Source organism: Danio aesculapii, chromosome 20, assembly GCF_903798145.1.
Source record: "Danio aesculapii chromosome 20, fDanAes4.1, whole genome shotgun sequence".
Taxonomy (NCBI): Eukaryota; Metazoa; Chordata; class Actinopteri; order Cypriniformes; family Danionidae; genus Danio; species Danio aesculapii.
The window spans coordinates 49,945,644-49,952,017 of record NC_079454.1 but is presented as its reverse complement, the minus strand read 5'-3'; the positions used below and the strand labels follow the sequence as shown (position 1 = coordinate 49,952,017).

General features: G+C 31.2%; 1 long non-coding RNA gene across 1 annotated transcript; it reads right to left on the bottom strand.

The window, feature by feature from the left end:
- Positions 1-1,691: 1,691 nt before the first annotated feature.
- LOC130213673 (uncharacterized) lies at positions 1,692-2,885 on the bottom strand. The gene is made up of 5 exons (XR_008835488.1): positions 2,840-2,885; positions 2,658-2,751; positions 2,381-2,544; positions 2,196-2,291; positions 1,692-2,022 (listed from the first exon to the last, which is right to left on the bottom strand). It is a non-coding gene; the product is annotated as an uncharacterized LOC130213673 (long non-coding RNA).
- Positions 2,886-6,374: the final 3,489 nt, after the last annotated feature.

Here is a 6,374-nt window from a genome sequence, read left to right as displayed (position 1 = left end):
TCATCAGTACTGAAGGACTTTGAGTTCACGAACGGCCCAAATGTGTTTGTCATGGCACATTCAGTGTTATTATGTATGGAAAGTATCTGGACATGTTGGATGCACATAACTGTTCCCTTCAAACACCAGTCAATATCCTGGGAAACTACCTATATCCTCCATTTACGCCTCTTTTTTTCCAATCCTGGTAAAGGTGTGCCAATGGCTTGAAGGCGAAAGCATGCATTCACAAAATATCCCTCAGCCAGGAAACAAAGCATGATAATAAGCGTATTTCAAGCCATGTACTCATTAAAATTTATGCAGCAGATGTATGTTTTTATGAGTTCTGGAGCATAAAGGATGCACACACACACACACACACACACACACACACACACACACACACACACACACACACACACACACACACACTGTAATCCCGAATAAGTTGACAAAACTCAAAAAATTTGAGGTAATCAGTTACGTCAAATTTTTTAAGTTATGAAATTTTCTATTTTAAGTAAACAGAAACATCAAGTTTTGAGTTTGTTGTACTCATGCAAGACACTTCTCCTAACTTAAAATACCCAAGTTACTCAGCTCATACATTTTAATAGCAATTAACTTAATTGTTTTAATTTCTCCAAACTTTAAATCCTCAAGTCACCTAGCTCATACATTTTAATAGTAATTAATCTAATTGTTTTAATTTCCTTCAACTTTAAATACTCAAGTCACCCAGCTCATACATTTTGATAGCATTTTTATTAAATTAACTTCTCCATCTCAGTTTCACAAATGAAATTAGCCATAATTTTAATCTTTAAACCCCATAAATCTATCAAAATACATCTGTAATTTTAAACACACAGACAATACCATTTTAGACATTTATTTTTAAAGAAAAAATGTCAAACAGTACAAATGTGCCTCCTGTGCAATTACAAATGTCATGAAACAATAAAAACAGTTAGACATTAGGAGATTTAAAATAAACACTATTCTGAAATTAATAAAAATTTCCCAAAATGCAAATATATCAAACAAGAGCTTCAAGAAAAAAAAAACACTATAAGTTTGACAAAATTAAATATTAAGATTAATAAGAACTACAAAACTTAGTCTTAAAGCATTCGTTAATAAAGAATAAGTGCATATTCTGTGAAGTGACTCTTGTTTAGAAGAAAAAAAGTCATTGGCACAGTAACTATCAAATGTTATATATATATATATATATATATATATATATATATATATATATATATATATATATATATATATATTTATATATATATATATATATATATATATATATATATATATATATATATATATATATATATATATATATATATATATATAAATATTCAGTCTTGGTTGAACTATGATTCTGTCATTTACTCTAACTTATTCCACACCTGTTTGAGTTTCTATCTTCTGTTAAACACTTAAAAGGTTATTTTTGACAAAAAAGCTGAAACCTGGAACCACTGATTTCCACAGTATTTGTTTTCCTATTAGAAAGTCAATGCCTCAAAATAACTTTTGTGTTCAACAGAAGCAAGAAATTCAAACAGGTTTGGAACAAGTGAAGAGTAAGTAAATGACAGAATTGTACGTTTTGGACAATCTATCCCTATATATATATATATATATATATATATATATATATATATATATATATATATATATATAATAAAATGCACCATTACCAATTAAAGGTTCACACATGTTTTGAAGTTACTACCCCAGTGACAGTCTTTATTGAGTACAAAAAAGGCTCTACATCAACTCATTCTTTAAGGATTCTATGCTAATCGACTTTCTATTTTCTATCATCCATGCCAAGCGAAACTTTTTGTACAAGTTCAAAGTCCTTTACTATATACTGAGTGAAGAGCATACATTAATTCAAACAAGACAAAAAAGGTCTGGAAGTGTGCTGTGGGTGGTGTCCAATTCATTCTTCAGGACAGCAGAGACCCTCAGTGACTGCAGGGCCAATAAAGCATCTTCAGTCAGCGCTTCAGGATTATTAATCTAAAATATAATTCAAGGATATTAATGTTAGGACAATATCAATATGACTAAGCCAATTTTACATGATTCATCAACAAGTCATGATTACAAATATGTTAAGTAAAAGTTGCTCCTCAACTTTCATCTTTTCAATAGAACATGCCTAATTGTGAAAAGAATGAATGAAGTCTTACCAGGGTGGTCCTAAAGAATCCCCAGTCACGCTCACGCAGCAAGACCAAAAGACCTCTGATAACAGTAGTCCATCATGAACTGACATCATGCAGTTCCTGCAAAGACAAAAATTAAGAAAAAAAAATCTAAATAAAATATATATTCATATTTTAATTAATACTTTAATGCATGACCCTAAACATACCTGCTCATCATAAACCTTCAAAAGATTAGCCAGGGTATCTGCTGTCTTGTCAGTTTTGGATGCTGTTTGCCTTAAAATTGTCATCAAATGAAATAGGTGGTGGTGCGGTTGTCCAAAGAATTTGTGGGGAAAATTCTCATTTGTAACATGTTGGTACTCTGCAGCTAAAAAAACAAGAGAAAATTTCATAAAACAAACCCACACTACAAAATATATAATGCTAGAAAAAATATATTAATATTATTATTATGTTTCATTTACTTATTTATTTTTTTACCTCAGATGAAAATCAGGTGTTGATCAGATGTTGATATCAGGATCTTCATATTGTAAACTGAACTCAAGGTCTAGCTGAAGTTTCACTTTCCTTGCTGCAAAAGTATCATTGCAAATACACTGTAATATTTATTTTAACTGGATATGCCAGGCATAGTAGTACAAAATGAATATTTTACCCACCTTTTACATGCCTCCATATAAGAATCTTTCTGTAGTCAGCAACAACCAACCTTCAATTCTGTATGTACACAAAGTCACAGTGTCATTCAGCTGAGAGTGGAAGTAGTACAATTGCATGATGTCTAACGTCAACCCCCAAAACGGTTAGCAATAGAGCTGATCATCATGTTAGTTGCTTTGATTCGATGAACACGGATTTGACTTAAACAGTATTGAAATTTTGAAAACTGAATAGAACGACAAATAAATTTAAGGCCTGTTTTTAAAAGCTAGAAATAACAAAACTTACCTTATTGTCTAATGATGTAAAAATATATAGCCTAAATATATATATATATATATTTAAGATACAAATATATTTTAAGCTGCAAAATTTGCACATCAGAAAAACTATTTCTTATTTACCACGTCTGGATGATTAGAATATTTGTTTTGTTATTATTTTATTTATTAATTTTAATTACTTTGTATTACTGTGTTATAGATAGGCATACTTTGTTTTTAGGCTATATATATTCTCTCCAGAGTAAATATTTAAAAAAAATAGATTGGAAAAAAAACGTTTACCATACCTTTAACATATGTTTGACTTAAATGACATTTAAAATCATTTAACTGATCGCATTGATCAGGTTCTCATTGATATGCAGAGATGTCTTCTCGATCGCAGGGAAATAATCAGTGCTGATCAGTACTGGTGATTGAGGTAAAGTTAGTTTTATATTTACACATTCAGACTATCTCCTTAATAATATAATATAATTTCAGAAAAGTAGTTTTTGCATATTCTAAACCGTAAAATCATATTAGCAGCCAATGACTTTCAAAGTACAACATTGTTCAGTCAAAAAAATTGTGCATTAAGTGTAACGTTAATGTTGTTTTCACGTCATACTTGTATATGATTTCAGACCGAATACACATGGTAGTACCATGGTAAACGACATATGGAGAGAGTCACAAGTTGTTACTGGACGAATGTATGAATATAAAACCAACTTTACCTCAATGTGCTAGTGTGAGATGAAGCTCTGCTCTGTACCTGCTCAGGTGAGGAGCACAGCTTAAATGTTCTCCGTTAGGCTCTCGTGTATGGATCAGCATGCAACAAGCTGTGTGTGACAGACAGCTACGTTTTGAGGCTAAGTTTTTGCCCGTCATCAGAAAATACCGTTCAGTATTTAGGCGGAGATTATTTGAGTTATGATTATGCGCCTTTCGTTTCCGTAGTGCCTACAGATCGCGAAGATAATACCACATTCACAGTCTGGACAGAGTTCAGCGCAGCGCCATGACGTGCGGTTGTGTGAGCGCGCGTCACCATGACAACCTAAACGCATGCTCGCGCCAAGTTTTAAAAATATGTTAAAAATTGAATCTGCCGATTTCAACTGTTTTTGTCCTTATAACACTGTTAAAATTCATAGTTAACACATTACAACTAACGCTAACGTTGCACTGATTCATTTTTTTTTAAACAGTAATGTTAACGTTAGTTAGCAACAAGTGGGGCTAAACACGTTTTCTGTAATGCACGACATGTAAACGCATTCAGACAAACTCTACATTACATTGAACTGTTACTGTGATTATATTGATTAAAACATAAATTTAATATTTCTTGGATTTGTAAATAGTTTACTTACTGTAGCGTGAAGCGAGGCCGATCCGCCATCTTGAAAAAACGAATGAAGCACGAGAACGTACGTGAACCTGGATGACGTCACACGCAAAATCACTGGGCTGAAAGATTTTGAGTTAATGAAACTTTAAAGAGACATTTTGTATAAATTAAACACAGCAAAATCGTTCACCTTACTTGAAAGATTTAATTTTTACAAACTCAAAAATAAGAAAAAGTTCTACATACTCATCTAGGTTAATTAAGATTAACGAATTTTAATGATTTAAGTTAATACAACTCAGTTCAATTAATTAGTTACAGCATTAGGGTTTACAGTGCACTTAAATACTGTGAATGCCACTGCTGGCTTTGGCCTTTTGTTGTGTTTACTATTAAAGCTAAATGAGTGATTTATTTGCTTGCGTCAAATGAATCACTTTTATGAGAAGTAAATGCGAACGTGAAAATGATGCGGATTATAACATGGAGCTTGGTGTAAGGATAAACTCTCTGAAGTCTAATTTGTAGAAGTGTTCGCACGTTAAGCAGGAAACACAGTAAAACAGCGTACGCTAATCCTACCGTTTCACAGATTTCACATAGAATCTTTTTTTTTTTGTTGTTTTAAACAGGGTTTCTGCAGATATCATGTCAAATTTAAGACTTTTTAAGAGCTTTTTAAAACCATTAAGTATTAAATTTAAGACCTATATCACAATATCAAAAACACGCAAACACATGAAGAGAAAATGCTAAATCACAAAATTAGTGGTGAAATAAATGTATTCAATTTGAATTAAAGACAGGTTAGAGGCACCATTGAACTGCAAAAAACCCAAACATCTTAAGGCTGGTGCCACATTGCGCACCTCACGAAACAAGGACAAGGTTTTTATACTTGAAGCGTTCGCCATTGAGATAATCTTTTAAATGACAGGGGGCGGTCAAAAGAAACCCACTGTCAAGTCAGATGATAAACAGATAAGTCAAAGTTTCTGCAACTAGGTCATATCATTAATATCATTCATTTAAACAAATTGTTTTTTTACTATTTTTAACATTTATTTTAATTATTATAAAGATTTTTAGAACCATTCTAGATTGTTTAAATCAAACTTTGATGCATCACTTGCTTTTGTTCATATAAGTTTAACAACTTTATTAATCCCACCACGGGCAATTAGATTAGGGTAATAGCATTTCATGATACAACGAACACATAAAGAGACAAATCACTTACAAACAGTGTTTTAAAAAAAAAATAATAAATATTATTATGCTTCATAAATAACTTCATAAATAGTAAAGTAAAAAAAAATATAAAAAAAAACAAAAAAAAAACAATCCAGCATGCTTCATAAATAACTTCATAAATAGTATAATAAAAAAAAAACGTTGGAAAGACATGTGTATTAGAAATGTACATTTAAAAGTATTAAATTTAAGACCTATATCACAATATCAAAAACACGCAAACACATAAAGAGAAAATGCTAAATCACAAAATTAGTGGTGAAAAAAAAATGTATTCAAATTGAATTAAAGACAGGTTAGATGCACCATTGAACTGCAGAAAAAACCCAAACATCTTAAGGCTGGTGCCACATTGCGCACTTCACGAAACAAGGACAAGGTTTTTATACTTGATGCCTTCGCCATTGAGATAATCTTATAAATGACAGGGGGCGGTCAAAAGAAACCCACAGTCAAGTCAGATGGATAAACAGAGAAGTCAAAGTTTCTGCAACTAGGTCATATCATTAATATCATTAATTTAAACAAACTGTTTTTTATTATTTTTATCATTTATTTTAATTATTATAAAGATTTTTAGAACCATTCAAGATTGTTTAAAGCAAACTTTGATGCATTACTTGCTTTTGTTCATATAAGTTTAACAACTTTATTAAT